The following is a 14,853-nucleotide window of genomic DNA, read 5'->3' on the forward strand; positions in this document are numbered from 1 at the left end:
TTGTGCATTAACTCTCATATCATGGCACGGCATCACCCTTCGTGCATTAACACTCACAATATGGAATGACATCACCCTTTGTGCATCACCCTTCGTGCATTAACACCCAATCACAATATCATGCACGACATCACCCTTCTTGCTTTACACTCTTCCTTAACCAAACAATAGAAATAATACATCCCAGTAAGGGAATCAACAATATAAACAATAATATCCCAGCAAGGGAATCAGCTATAGCCAATCTCGTTTCAACAGTTATTTCACAAAATAAATCTCAACTTGAGCCAATACTCAACAATGGTCAATTAGCAAGAAACTTTCATAAGTCTTGTTCAACATTGATAATCATCAATTTAAGCATGGACCGTACATATTAGAGTCACAATAATTATGGTATAAAAATCACAGGCATGCTTGACACCAACGTATAGATACTCGTCACCACACCTATACGTCGTACTCGACACTAACACGTACCAAATAAGACCAAAACTCCTATTCCCTCAAGCTAATGTTAGATCAAACACTTACCTCAATTCCACGGACAAAATCAAGCCTCAATTGCTGCTTTACCTCTCGGTTTCACTTCCAATCTGCTTGTATCTAGTAATAATTTACTTAATAACATCAAAAAATGTTAAACAAACCAATTCTAATGCATGAATATAGATTTTCTAATCTTTTTCCCAAAAAGTCAAAAATCAACCCTGGATCTGCTTGGTCAAAACTCGAAGGTCGAACCAAAACCCGATTACCCATTCACTCACAAACTCAAATATGCAATTAGTTTTGAAATCCGACCTCAATTGAAGTTCAAATCCCCAAAATTTGAAAATCCTAATTTCTACCCAAGAACACCCAATTTTCCATGGAAAACCCCTAGATTTTGAAGTGAAATCATGTAAAAAGATGAAGTAGATTCAAGAAAAAGAGTTAAGATTCATTTACCTATAATTTGGGGAAGAACTTGACCTTAGGATTTTAGGTTTTGAACTTTTGAAAAATGATATGAAAATCCCGTCCAAGTCCCAACTTAACTGCTGTAGATGTCGCATTTGTGACCAGAGCTTTGAATTTTTGAAGCTCGCAAATGCGAGGAATGTATCGCAATTGCGAACTCCTCACATCTCCGTTGCAATCACAAATGCGACCAAATGCGAATTCCCTCCTTGTCATGTTTCCTTCGCAATTACGAAGAAAAGCTTGCAAATGCGAACAAAGCTAGCTAGGCCATTCATCGCAATTGCGATCAGGCCCCTCGCAATTACAAAACCTGATGGGCTCGCAATTGCGAAGCCTGACCTCGCAATTGTAAGATCAGAGCCTACAACAAATACCAGATGCAAATCAGAAATTTTCTAAGTCCAAACTTACTCTGTGGACTATCCAAAACTTATTCGAGCCCTAGGAGCTCTAAACCAAACATGCACGCAAGTATAAAAATATTATACGGACTTGCTCGTGTGATCAAATCATCAAAATAACATCAAAAAATACGAATTAAACCTCAAATTGATGAAATTCATAGGGCCCAATTTATATCAAATCAACTCCGATTCTTACTAAATTTCAAAGGTTTCACTTAAATATTATTTTAAACCTGTGTCGGGCACCGGAACCAAAATACGTGCCCGATACCATCAAGAACACACACTATTTTATTTCCAAAAGTCTTTATATTTTCCAGCAAATAATTTTCTTTAAAAATTCTTTTCTCGGGTTAGGGACCTCAGAATTCAATTCCGAGCATACGTCCAACTCTCATATTTTACTATGGACCCTACGGGACTGCCAAATCATGGATTCAGGTCCATTTATCAAAAATATTGACCAAAGTCAACTCTAAATAATTGTAAAGGCTAATTTCAATATTTTTCTTAAATTTCACATAAAAGTTTTCCGAAAACGCAACCGGACTGCGCACGTAAATCGAGGTGAGAAAAAAGAAATTTTTAAGGTCTCGGAATACAAATTTGACTTATAAAACAAAAGATGACCTTTTGGGTCATCACACACTTGAAAACTTTTTGGAAATGCTCTTGGCATATTGTACCATCCCCACCTCATTAGATATATGCTTAACAGCTGGTGGGCCTCTAAGGCAGCCAATAATGTTCACATACTTGGTTTAAGTATTACTCCTATCATCATTTGCTGGTTTCTTTGGAGAGAATAATGTGAGTGCATGTATGGAGATAAAAAAATTCAATAGTTATAAATTACATCAGCAAATATCTTGGAGTATCGAGGCTACAGTCAATAAACCTTATCCTAACTGCAAACTCAAGCTGCCATGGAACAACTTCTGTGACCTCCTAACAAGGCTACAACCGGTGTATAAAAGCATGGTGGTTCACTGGAAAAAGCCAGAAAGGAACTAGGTCAAGATTAACATTGATGGGAGCTATCTTCAAGGGGAAGGAAAAGCAGGGTTAGGAGGAGCTATCAGAGACGAGTATGGGGATACAATCATGGCTTTTTCAATTCCATTCAATGTTGAAAAACATAACATCGCAGAGGCTCAGGCAGCTTGAGTTGGTACTAATTGGTACACACAAAATGGATTCACTCGAGCCACTTTTGAATTTGATTCTCTTTATATTGTAAAGATCCTTCGTAAAGAGAGAGCAACTAACTACAAGCTTAGCCAAATTGTGAACAAGATTAGAGAGGCTATCAACACATCCATATCTGGATTAGTCACTGCTATAGAGAGGAGAATCAATTAGCGGACTGCTCGGCTAAAATTGTAGTGAACAATCAATAGCCTGCTTACTTCTATTCTACCCACCAGCTGCCTAGTCAGGCGAAAGGCCCCTTTTTGCCGGACAAAAATCAGATTCCTTGCATAAGGAACAAACATGACAAGGCCAACTTTTTTATTAGCTAGTTTTGCAATTAATTATTTAGAGGGGTCAATTTATTTATAATCTCCTATGCTTCATTTTTTAAAGGGTGTGCTCTACCCTCGTGTTGTATCAACAAACTCCCTATTTTTGCTAATACCACACCCCCAGGTAATCTGGAAAAAGTTTAAAAAAAATACACCATACATATATCATATAGTAATGTGAAGAAGAGCCCAAGTTATTTGAACCTATCTTTTGTTGATTTTCGTCGGTTACATTTAATAAGTGGAACACATGGCCTTATCACTCGTATAAAAATAGAAAGTATACGTTCTAAAAATTTGAAAAATATTATACCATTTTTAAAGAGTAAAAGTAGCATCATTAATCTACTCGTATTCGAGTGAATGGCTAATATTTACACTTAAATTATGAGCCACGCATTATTTTTCGACTCTGTGTGGTAAGAGTGGGCTATAAAAGGCTCAAAAGATTGCAAGTATTATCTAATTTAATTAACCAAAGCTATTTTAGAATTCATCCAGAAGTTGGGTTATCTTCTCCCTTTTACATTTTCTCATAGAAAGGAGAGAACTCAAAAAAGAGGAATCATCCAACTTCTTCTCTTGTTCTTTTATTTTTCTTGTTAATCTTCACTTGTCTTTGTCAAGTAACCGCAAAAGCGGACGATTCCGAGGCTAAGGTAATTTGGATATTCTTGAATTTTATATAAAATTTTCTACAAATTGACAAGAATATATTTGAAACTTAATTTTCGTGGAGAGAGAGTTCTACTATGCACAATCTTCCGAGTAATGCACGAGTGATTTGAAAAGTTAGCTTTCTTCTAATTTTATCGAATATTCTTTAATTTGTTCATGTAAAATGATCATGAAGAACAACTAATACTTATATGATATTGATTGTTTTCTGCTTTTGATTGTATCTCTTTGTATTTACAGCTTTACATCGTCTACTTGGGTCACAAGCCACATGATGACCATAAACTTATCACCGATTCACATCATGACATTTTAGGTCAAGTGGCAGGGAGGTATATATATATTATGTTAATAAGCATGTCTATTACATATAGGACGATATCATTTCCGCACTACAATATGTAAAGATATTCATACAATCAATGGGTGATGTATAGTATATTAGTTACTATATTTACCAAGTTCCTTACTAAATAATGGTCTCCTACAGTAGACGATCAATATATCTTTCCTTGATCATTCTCCAAAAATAAACATTCTTCTAGAGATTAATTAAAGCAGTTATAAATTCTCACTTTCTCAGATTTTTTTTCCTTGCCATTCTTCCATTCACTTTTTTCTATCGTATTGAATTCTTGTGATTAAGGAAATCAAAAGGTGCATGAACTTTGATGTCAATAACTAGAGCTCTAGTAGTGACAAAGCAATTATATCGGTAGAAGGGAACATACACCAAGAATATTGTATATAAAAAATATTAGATAAGATAAGATTATACTTAATATTTGTATCTTATGAAAAATTAATATAATTACAAAAACAATTATCAAACTCATTTATCTACAATTATTTTTATTCGACGATCCAAGCGATATTTAAGAATTTTAAGTTTATGTATTAGATTAATATTATAGAAACAAAATTGCAACTTAAGAAAGTTTACATATTATGCCATTATTTATTTTAATCCTAATTCTGAAAATTAATGCGATATAATCATTTAATTAGTTTCTGCCTATAACTATATGTATATTAAATTTATTGTTTTAACATGCACGTGAGAAGAAACTTGTCTATAAGTGACTTTACTATATAAAGCTTAAACTCGTGTATTTTGGTTATGCAGCAAGGAAGAAGCCAAAAAACTGATGGTGTATAGCTATAGACATGGCTTCTCTGGGTTTGCTGCTAAGCTCACTGCTTGTCAGGCCAAACAAATTGGAGGTATTTAATTTTCACTAGTTGAATATCTTTAAGATTTCGATTGTATATATATTTAAGATTTCCGTCATTCTTCACTTAGTTGATATATTTTCTTTGCATTTCAGAATTACCTGGTGTGGTTCGAGTTATACAAAATCGTGTTTACGAGACTCATACATCAAGGAGTTGGGATTTTTTGGGTCTTTCTAAGAATAACCCCAACAATCTTCTGAACAAAACAAACCAGGGTGATGGAATAATCATTGGCGTTTTAGATTCAGGTTTACATCTTGCGTTTTCTCCTTTGTCCTCGCTGTTTTATTTTAATTTTTCCATCCCCCCAAGAAAATTTGGTTCAGCTAATATTCATACTAAAAAGAGTACTCCCTCTGTTCAGTTTGTATGAACCTATTTTCTTTTTGGTCCGTTCCGAAAAAAATGACCCATTTTTAAATTTGGTCACAATTTAGCGATTTCCCGAAGAAAGGAGAGGGCGCTCTTCTAATATTTAGCTCCTAGGTGCTCTACCTCTCAATTTTCAAAAGCCCTTCTCACTTATAGCTCTATAACCAAGCAGACAGGCGAGACATCAAAGATTTAACTTTCAATTCTATCCTTAATGAGAAGTTTTTATAAACACACAAAACTCTGGAGCCCTTTTTGACTTGTTTAGGACCACAAATGTGATGACCTTTTGTCATCACTTCCTTTAAATTAAATTCTGCGTTCTAAGGCCTTGAAAACCTCATTTAGAGCCACCTCGATTTGCGTGCGCAGTCTGGCGCGTAGTCGGAGAGCTTAAATATGAAATTCTGTAAAAAATGATAAAAATTTGGTTATAAAATGAGTTAATTTGACCTCGGTCAACGTTTTGGGTAAACGGACTCGGACTCGTGATTTGATGGTCCCGGAGTGTCCGTAGGACAATATGAGACTTGGACGTATGCCCGGAATCGAATTCTGAGTCCCAAGCCCGAGAAATGAATTTTTAAAAAAATATTATTTTCTGAAACTGTTTAAGGAAAAACCGAAATGAAATTTGCTTGGAACATGATGGTATCAGGCCCGTATTTTGGTTTCGGCGCCCGATACATGTCTTATATATGACTTAAGACGTTTTCGTGAACTTTGGTGAAAAACGGAGTTTATTTGACGTGAATTGGACTTCCGGTTGAGGAGTTATGAACTTTGAGAGTTCTTGATGAAAATGTTAAGTTTTGAGGTTTAATTCATGATTTTACATGTTATTTTGATGATGTGATCGCACGAATAGGTCCATATGATGTTTTTGAGTAGTATGCACACTTGGTTTGGAGTTCCAAGGGCTCGGGTGAGTTTCTGGTAGGTTTTGGGATGTTGTAGGCTTAAAATCAGATGTTGCAGGTCTCTGAACCCTCCGGTGCGGTCCGCGGTCGACCTTTTGCGGTGCGCGGTGAAGGCTGTGCGGCCGCGATCGACTTTGTATGGTCTGCACAGGGCGCTGCTTTGCGGCCGCAGTTGACTTTGTGCGGTCCGCACAGGGAGTCTGAGAGGGGTATAAATAGACTAGATTTTCAGTTATTTTGCATTTTTCAAAACCCCAAAAATATAAAAAGCGATTTTTCAAATAACCTTTCTTCTCCAAATCAATTGTAAGTCGTTTTTAAGTAGTTTTCTTCAATCATTAACATCTTTTAACATGATTTCAACTTAAAATCAAATATTTCATGGGGGAAACTGGGTGTTTTGGGTAAAACCTAGGTTTTTCAAAAATTGGGGATTTGGACCTCCATTTGAGGTCCTATTTCAAAACAAATCATATATTTGGTTTTGTGGGGGAATGGGTAATCGAGTTTTGGTTCGAACCTCGGGTTTTGACCATGTGGGCTTGGGGGTGATTTTTGACTTTTTGGGTAAAACTTTGGAAAACTCATTTTCATGCATTGGGGTTGATTCATTTAGTGTTTATTGATGTAATTAAGTAATTTATGACTAGATACGAGCAAATTGGCGGTGGAATCAAGGGGTAAAGCTATAATTGAGCCTTGAGTTGTGTTCGTGGCATCGAGGTAAGTGTTTGGTCTAACCTTAACTTGAGGGATTAGGAGTTGTGTCCTATTTGCTATTTGTTTCTTGTCGAGTACGACGTATAGGCATGGTGACGAGTATCTATGCGTTGGTATCAAACATGTCCATGAGTCTTATCTTGTGATTTTCATGATCTCGTTGTATTATTCATGGCTTGGTGAAGATTTCTATTTGTTGTGTAAAGTTGTGGAAAGAATTGTGACCTATGAACATCGAGGAGCGTTGGCTCCAGTTGTATAACGAATTGTGAAAGTATAAGTGATAATCGAAACTCTAGAGCATTGGCTCGAGTTGTGAAGTGAATTGTGAAATAAAAGTGAGAAAGAGAAGAGATCATTATGTTGCCCCCTTGCCGGGATATTGTTGGGTTGAGGTTCCCTTGCATTGTGTTCTTAATTGATATTACTGATGCTTAGGATGATGATTCTTCGTGTTAGGTTTTGAAACACGTTTGGTTATAGCTGGGTAGTTAGGTGTTGTAACAAGTTTAGTTATAGCTAAGGTAGTTAGATGTTGAAACTAGTTGAGTTATAGTTGAGATAGTTAGATGTTGGAATAAGTTTGGTTATGGTTGTTTCTCCCTTGCCGGGACGTATATACTTGTACTGTTGAGTTCCCTTGCCGGGATAGTGTAGTCTATTGTTGATCCCTTGCCGGGACGGTTAATTATGATTATTGTTGCCTCTATATTTGGAATGGATTGCGCGCCGCAACATTATTAGATATTATACTGGATCAGTTTGCACGCCGCAACAGTTATATATGTGGATCGGGTTGCACGCCGCAATAGATATTTTATTGGATCAGGTTGCGCACCGCAACAAATATTATATTGGATCGGGTTGCACGCCACAACAGATATTATATTGGATCGGGTTGCACGCCGCAATATGTATATATGTGGATCGGGTTGCACGCCACAAAAATGTTAAATGATAAGGGATCGGATTGCACGCTGCAACAGTATGGTTATCGTATTGATTGTAGACATCGAGTGTTCTTTCATACTTTATTAAGTTCCTGATAGAATTGATATGTTTCCCCGAAACATGTTTCCCCCTTCCTTTTAAACCGTTATTACCTATTTGTATTTTCGCTATATATTATATAACTACATAGGTTTATCTGGAGTCTGGTCTTAGCCTCGTCACTACCTTGTCGGGGTTAGGCCAGACACTTACCAGCACACGGGGTCGGTTGTGCTGATGCGACACTCTGCACTTATGTGCAGATACAGGAGTAGCGCTTGATCAGTAGCTGTGGAGCCAGCCTTCAGTCCACAGAGATTCTGAGGTAGTCCTGCAGGCATCCGCAGGCCCGGTGTCTCCTCTATCTTTTATTATGTTCTGTTATCTCATGTATCCGAGACAAACAATGTTATTTTTCCTTCAAACTGTTGTATGTAGTACTCTTAGTAGTCCGTGGATAATGTAACACCAGTTTCTGGGTAGAGGCATGTGTTGACTTTCCAAACATTTTGGTTTTATATTTTTTTAAGACTTCCGCTTATATCTCATATTTCGCTATCATTTAGATGTTTATCACTTGCTAATATAAGCTGTAAAAAGGATTAAAACAGAAGAGTTAAAGATTTCTAAGTTCGTGGCTTGCCTAGCTTCTACGAGTAGGTGGCATAACGACTCCCGAGGGTGGGAATTCCGAGTCGTGACAGTTTGGTATTAGAGCTCTAGGTTACATAGGTTTCACAATTCACGGACAAGCTTAGTACAGTCTGAGTGATCGGTACGGAGACGTCTGTATTTATCCACCAGATGCTACAGAGTTAGGAAAACTTCACATTTGTTCTTTCTCGTTGTGCGGTTTTGTTTCTCAATGCTAATTGAACTTCTACTTTGTTCTTTCGCAGATGGCGAGAACGCGCGCTTCCTTATCCACTGCTCAGCAGCCCGAGCCCCAGCAGTAGCTCCCGCGAGGAGCATAGTAGGCCGAGGTCGTGCTAGAGGCCGAGGTAGGGGTAGAGCTCAGCCCCGAGCAGTAGCCTCAGTAGTGGAACCTTAGGTTGACTTTGATAATGAGGTTCCAGCCCCAGTAGCTCCGGTGGGCCCAGCTCAGGTCCCAGAGGGGTTTATTGCTACCTAGTTCTTCAGGATGCTCTTGTCCGATTAGTGGGCCTCATGGAGAGTGTCACCCGAGCGGGCTTATTTTCTATAGCACCAGCCATCTCTCAGGCTGGAGGATGGTCCCAGACTCCTTCTACTCGCACTCCGGAGCAGGTAGCTCCTCAGAATCAGACTCCAGCGGTTCAGCCAGTTGGAGCAGTTCAGTCGGGCGTGGTAGCTCAGACCGGTGATGGAGTGGTTATGTCTGCCGATGCATTGTGGAGGCTGGATAGGTTTACTAAGCTCTTCACTTCAACTTTCAGTGGTGCATCTACTGAGGATCCCCAGGATTATCTAGACAGCTGCCACGAGGTTCTCAGGAACATGGGTATTGTTGAGACCAATGGGGTTGATTTTGCTACATTTCGCTTGTCTAGATCCGCCAAGACTTGGTGGAGGTATTATTGCTTAGCTAGACCAACTGGATCGCCAGCCTTGACTTGGGAGAAGTTCACACAGCTATTTCTGGAGAAGTTTCTCCCCATTACTCAGCGAGAGGCTTATCGGAGGCAGTTCGAGCGCCTTCAGCAGGGTTCCATGATGGTTACCCAATACCAAACCAGGTTCATCGACTTAGCTTGCCATGCTCTTGTCATACTTCCTACCGAGAGCGAGAGGGTGAGGAGGTTTATTGATGGTATTATTCAGCTGATTCGCCTTCAGATGGCTAGGGAGGCTGGGAATGAGATCACTTTTCAGGAGGCGGCCAATGTGGCCCATAGAGTGGAGATGGTCCTGTCGCAGGGAGGTGGTCATGGGTCGGATAAGAGGCCCCGTCATTCAGGTAGATTCAGTAGTGCCTCGTCTGGAGGCAGAGATTCATATAGTAGAGGCCATCCTCCTAGGCCCTTTCAATCAGCTCTTCAGGTCTCTCACGGCGCTTCAGGTAGTCGTGGTCTGCAGATGCAGTATTCCGATTAGCAGTCTTATAGTGAACCACCAGCTCCTATCAGTGCACCGCCGCTCCAGAGTTTTCAGGGTGGTCATTTGGGTCGCCAGAATCAGTCTTAGTTTCCTCAGCCATATCACTCAGGTGGATGTTATGAGTGTGGTGAGTATGGTCACATCAGGAGGACTTGTCCGAGGTTGGTGGGTACTCAGTTGCAGCAGCAGGGTTCCCGTGCTATGGTCCAGGCACCAGGTGTTCCATAGACCGCCCAGCCAGCTAGAGGTGGGGGTAGAGGTGCTAGAGGTAGAGGTAGAGGATTTAGAGGTGGAGCTCAGGCTGCTAGAGGTAGAGGCCAGCCAGCTGCAGGCCTTCCTAGAGATGGAGCCCAGGGTGGTAGGGCCTAGCCCCGATGTTATGCTCTTCCAGCCAGGCCCGAGGCTGAGGCTTCAGATGCGGTTTTCACAGGTATTATTCTAGTTTGTGATAGAGATGCTTAAGTGTTATTTGATCCAGGGTCCACCTACTCGTATGTCATCTTATTTTGCACCATATCTGGTTATGCCTAGTGATTCATTGAGTGTTCCCATTTATGTGTCTACACCGGTAGGTGACTTCATTGTACTTGATCGAGTCCATCGTTCTTGTATTGTGGTGATGGGGGTCTTGAGACTCGTGTAGATTTGTTGCTTTTAGACATGGTCGATTTCGATGTTATATTGGGGATGGACTGGTTATCACCTTACCACGCTATCTTGGACTGTCACACCAAGACTATGACCTCAGCTTTACCGGGTATACCTCATTTAGAGTGGAGAAGGACTCCTAGTCATTCTACCCGTAGTGTTATCTCTTATGTGAAGGCTCGGCGCATTGTCGAGAAGGGGTGTTTGGCCTATTTGGCATATGTTCGTGATTCTAGTGCGGAGATTCCCTCTATTGATTCTGTGCCCGTTGTTCGTGAGTTTCCTGAGGTATTCCCTTCAAACTTGTCGGGTATGCCACCCGACAGGGATATTGACTTTTGCACTGATTTGGCTCCGGGCACTCAGACCATTTCTATCCCGTCGTATCGTATGGCCTCGCCTGAGTTGAAAGAGTTGAAGGAACAGTTGCAAGACTTGCTTGAGAAGGGTTTCATTAGACCCAGTGTTTCGCCGTGGGGTGCGCCGGTGTTGTTTGTCAAGAAAAAGGACAGATCGATAAAGATGTGTATTGATTACCGGCAATTGAACAAGGTTACGATCAAGAATAAGTATCCATTGCCGAGTATTGATGATTTGTTTGATCAGCTTCAGGGTGTCAAGGTATTTTCAAAGATTGACTTGAGATCTGGCTACCATCAGTTGAGGATTAGGGCATCTGATGTCCCTAAGACAGCTTTCCTCACTCGGTACGGCATTATGAGTTCTTGGTTATGTCGTTCGGGTTGACAAATGCCCCGACAGCTTTTATGGATTTGATGAACCGGGTGTTCAGACCTTATTTGGATTCGTTCGTGATAGTCTTTATTGATGATATTTTGATATATTCTGGCAGCCGGGAGGAGCACGAGCAACATCTCAGAGTGGTTCTTCAGACTCTAAAGGATAGTCAGCTATATGCTAAGTTCTCGAAGTGTGAGTTCTGGCTGAGTCCAATTCCATTCCTGGGTCATGTTGTATCAGCAGAGGGTATTCAGGTGGATCCGAAGAAGATTGAGGCAGTCAAGAACTGGCCTAGACCAGCATCAGCTACAGAGTTTCGGAGTTTCTTGAGATTGACAGGTTACTATCGCCGGTTCGTGGAGGGGTTTTCATCTATCGTAGCCCCGATGACTAGGTCAACCCAGAAGGGTGCCCAGTTCAGATGGTCGAACGAGTGTGAGGTGAGCTTTCAGAAGCTCAAGACAGCTCTGACTACGACACCGGTGTTGGTTTTTCGCACAGGATCAGAGCCTTATACATTTTATTGTGATTCTTCTCGTATTGGGCTTGGTGCAGTATTGATGCAGGATGGCAAGGTCATTGTCTATGCTTTGCGGCAGTTGAAGATTCATGAGAAGAATTATCTAGTTTATTATTTAGAGTTGGCATCCATAGTTCACGCATTGAAGATTTGGAGGCATTATCTGTATGGCGTGGCATGTGAGGTGTTCACAGATCACAAGAGTCTTCAGTATTTGTTCAAGCAAAACGAGCTGAATTTGAGGCAGAGGAGGTGGTTGGAGTTGTTGAATGATTATGATATCATTATCTTATATCACCATGGAAAGGCCAATATGGTGGCCGATGCCTTGAGTAGGAAGTCAGTCAGTATGGGCAGCCTTGCTTATATTCCGGTCGGTAAGAGGCCACTTGCTTTGGATGTTAAGGCCTTGGCTAATCAGTTCATGAGATTGGATATTTCTGAGCCTAGTCAGGTGTTAGCTTGCACGGTTGCTCGTTCTTCTTTATTGGAGTGTATCCGTGATTGGCAGTATGATGATCCTCATTTGTGTGTCCTTAGAGACACGGTGCAGCACGGAGGTGCCAAGCAGGTTACCCTAGATGATGATGGAGTTTTGAGGTTGCAGGGTTGAGTGTGTGTGCCAAATGTGGATGGGCTTCGGGAGTTAATTTTATAGGAGGCCCATAGCTCCCGGTACTCTTTTCATTAGGGTGCCGCAAAAATGTATCAGGATTTGCGGCGGGATTATTGGTGGCAGATAATGAAGAAGGATATTGTTGCATATGTGGCTCGGTGTTTAAATTGTCAGGAGGTTAAGTACGAGCATTAGAGGCCTGGTAGTTTATTTCAGAGAATTGAGCTTCCCGAGTGGAAGTGGGAGCGGATCACTATGGACTTTGTTGTTGGACTCCCGCAGACTCGGAGGAAGTTCGACGCAATATGGGTCATTGTTGATAGGTTGACCAAGTCGACGCATTTCATTCCGGTGGCAGTCTCCTATTCATCCGAGAGGTTTGTTGAGATCTATATCCGGGAGATTGTTCGTCTTCATAGTGTACCTGTGTCTATCATTTCGGACTGAGTTACGCAGTTTACCTCAGGTTTCTGGAGAGCAGTTCAGTGAGAGTTGGGCACTCAGGTTGAGTTGAGTACATCATTTCATCCTCAGACGAACGAGCAGTCCGAGTGGACTATTCAGATTTTGGAGGATATGCTCCGAGCTTGCATCATCGATTTTGGAGGTTCGTGGCATTAGTTCTTGCCTTTAGCAGAGTTTGCCTACAATAACAGCTACCAGTCGAGTATCCAGATGGCTCCTTTTGAGGTTTTATATGGTAGGCGGTGTCGATCTCCGGTTAGATGGTTTGAGCTGGGGGAGGCTCGGTTGTTGGATATAGATCTGGTTCAGAAGGCCTTGGATAAGGTCAGGATTATTCAGGATAGGCTTCGTATAGATCAGTCCATGCAAAAGAGTTATACAGACCGCAAGGTTCGAGATGTGGATTTTATGGTCGGTGAATGGGTATTGCTCCGAGTGTCGCCTATGAAAGGTGTGATGAGATTTGGGAAGAAGGGAAAGCTTATCCCTAGGTTCATTGGTCCGTTTGAGATTCTTGATCGAGTGGGAGAGGTAGCTTATAAACTTGCATTGCCGTCGAGCTTATCAGACGTGCATCCAGTGTTCATGTGTCCATGCTCCAGAAATATCACGGCGATCCATCCCACGTGTTAGATTTCAGCATTGTCCAGTTGGACAAGGACTTGTCTTATGAGGAAGAGCCGGTATCCATTCTAGACTGGCAGGTTCATCAGTTGAGGTCGAAAAAATTTCCTTCTGTTCGTGTTCAGTGGAGAGGTCAGCCTCCTGAGGCATCAACCTGGGAGTCCGAGTCCGATATGCGGAGCCGTTTATCCCCATCTTTTCCCCGACTCAGGTACTTCCTTCTTCTGTCCGTTCGAGGATGAACAGTTGTTTTAGAGGTGGAGAATGTGATGACGTCATCACTTGCTTTAAATTAAATTATGTGTTCTAAGGCCTTGGAAATCTCATTTAGAGCCACCTCGATTTGCGTGCGCAGTTCGGACGTGTAGCCGGAAAGCTTAAATATGAAATTCTTTGAAAAATGATAAAAATTTTGGTTATAAAATGAGTTAATTTGACTTCGGTCAAAGTTTTGGGTAAACATATCCGGGCCCGTGATTTGACGGTCCCGAAGGGTCCGTAGGAAAATATGAGACTTGGGCATATGCCCGGAATTGAATTCTGAGGTTCCAACCCCAAGAAATGAATTTTTAAAAGAATATATTTTCTGAAACTGTTTAAGGAAAACTTAATATGAAATTTGCTTGGAACATGATGGTAATGGGCACGTATTTTGGTTCCGGCGCCCAGTACAGGTCTTATTAAGACTTAAGACGTTTCCGTGAACTTTGGTGAAAAACGGAGTTTATTTGACGTGAATTGAACTTCCGGTTGAGGAGTTATGGACTTTGAGAGTTCTTGATGAAAATGTTAAGTTTTGAGGTTTAATTCATGATTTTACATGTTGTTTTGATGATGTGATCGCACGAATAGGTCCATATGATGTTTTTGAGTAGTATGCACACTTGGTTTGAAGTTCCGAGGGTTCGGGTGAGTTTCGGGTAGGTTTCAGATGTTGTAGGCTTAAAACCAGAAGTTGCATGTCTCTGAACCCTCCGGTGCGGTCCGTGGTCAACCTTGTGCGGTGCGCGGTGAAGGTTGTGTGGCCGCGGTCGACTTTGTGCGGTCCGCATAGGGAGCTGCTGTGCTGCCGAAATCGACTTTGTGCGTTCTGCACAGGGGGTCTGAGAGGGGTATAAATGGACGAGATTTTCAGTTATTTTGCTTTTTTCAAAACCCCAAAAATATAAGAGGTGATTTTTCAAACAACCTTTCTTCTCCAAATCAATTGTAAGTCGTTTTTAACTAGTTTTCTTAAATCATTAACATCTTTTAACATAATTTCAACTTAAAACCAAATATTTTCATGGGGGTAACTGGGTGTTTTGGGTAAAACCTAGGTTTTTCAAAAATTGGGGATTTGGACCTCCAT

The sequence above is a fragment of the Nicotiana tabacum genome, chromosome 5 (assembly GCF_000715075.1).
Source record: "Nicotiana tabacum cultivar K326 chromosome 5, ASM71507v2, whole genome shotgun sequence".
Taxonomy (NCBI): Eukaryota; Viridiplantae; Streptophyta; class Magnoliopsida; order Solanales; family Solanaceae; genus Nicotiana; species Nicotiana tabacum.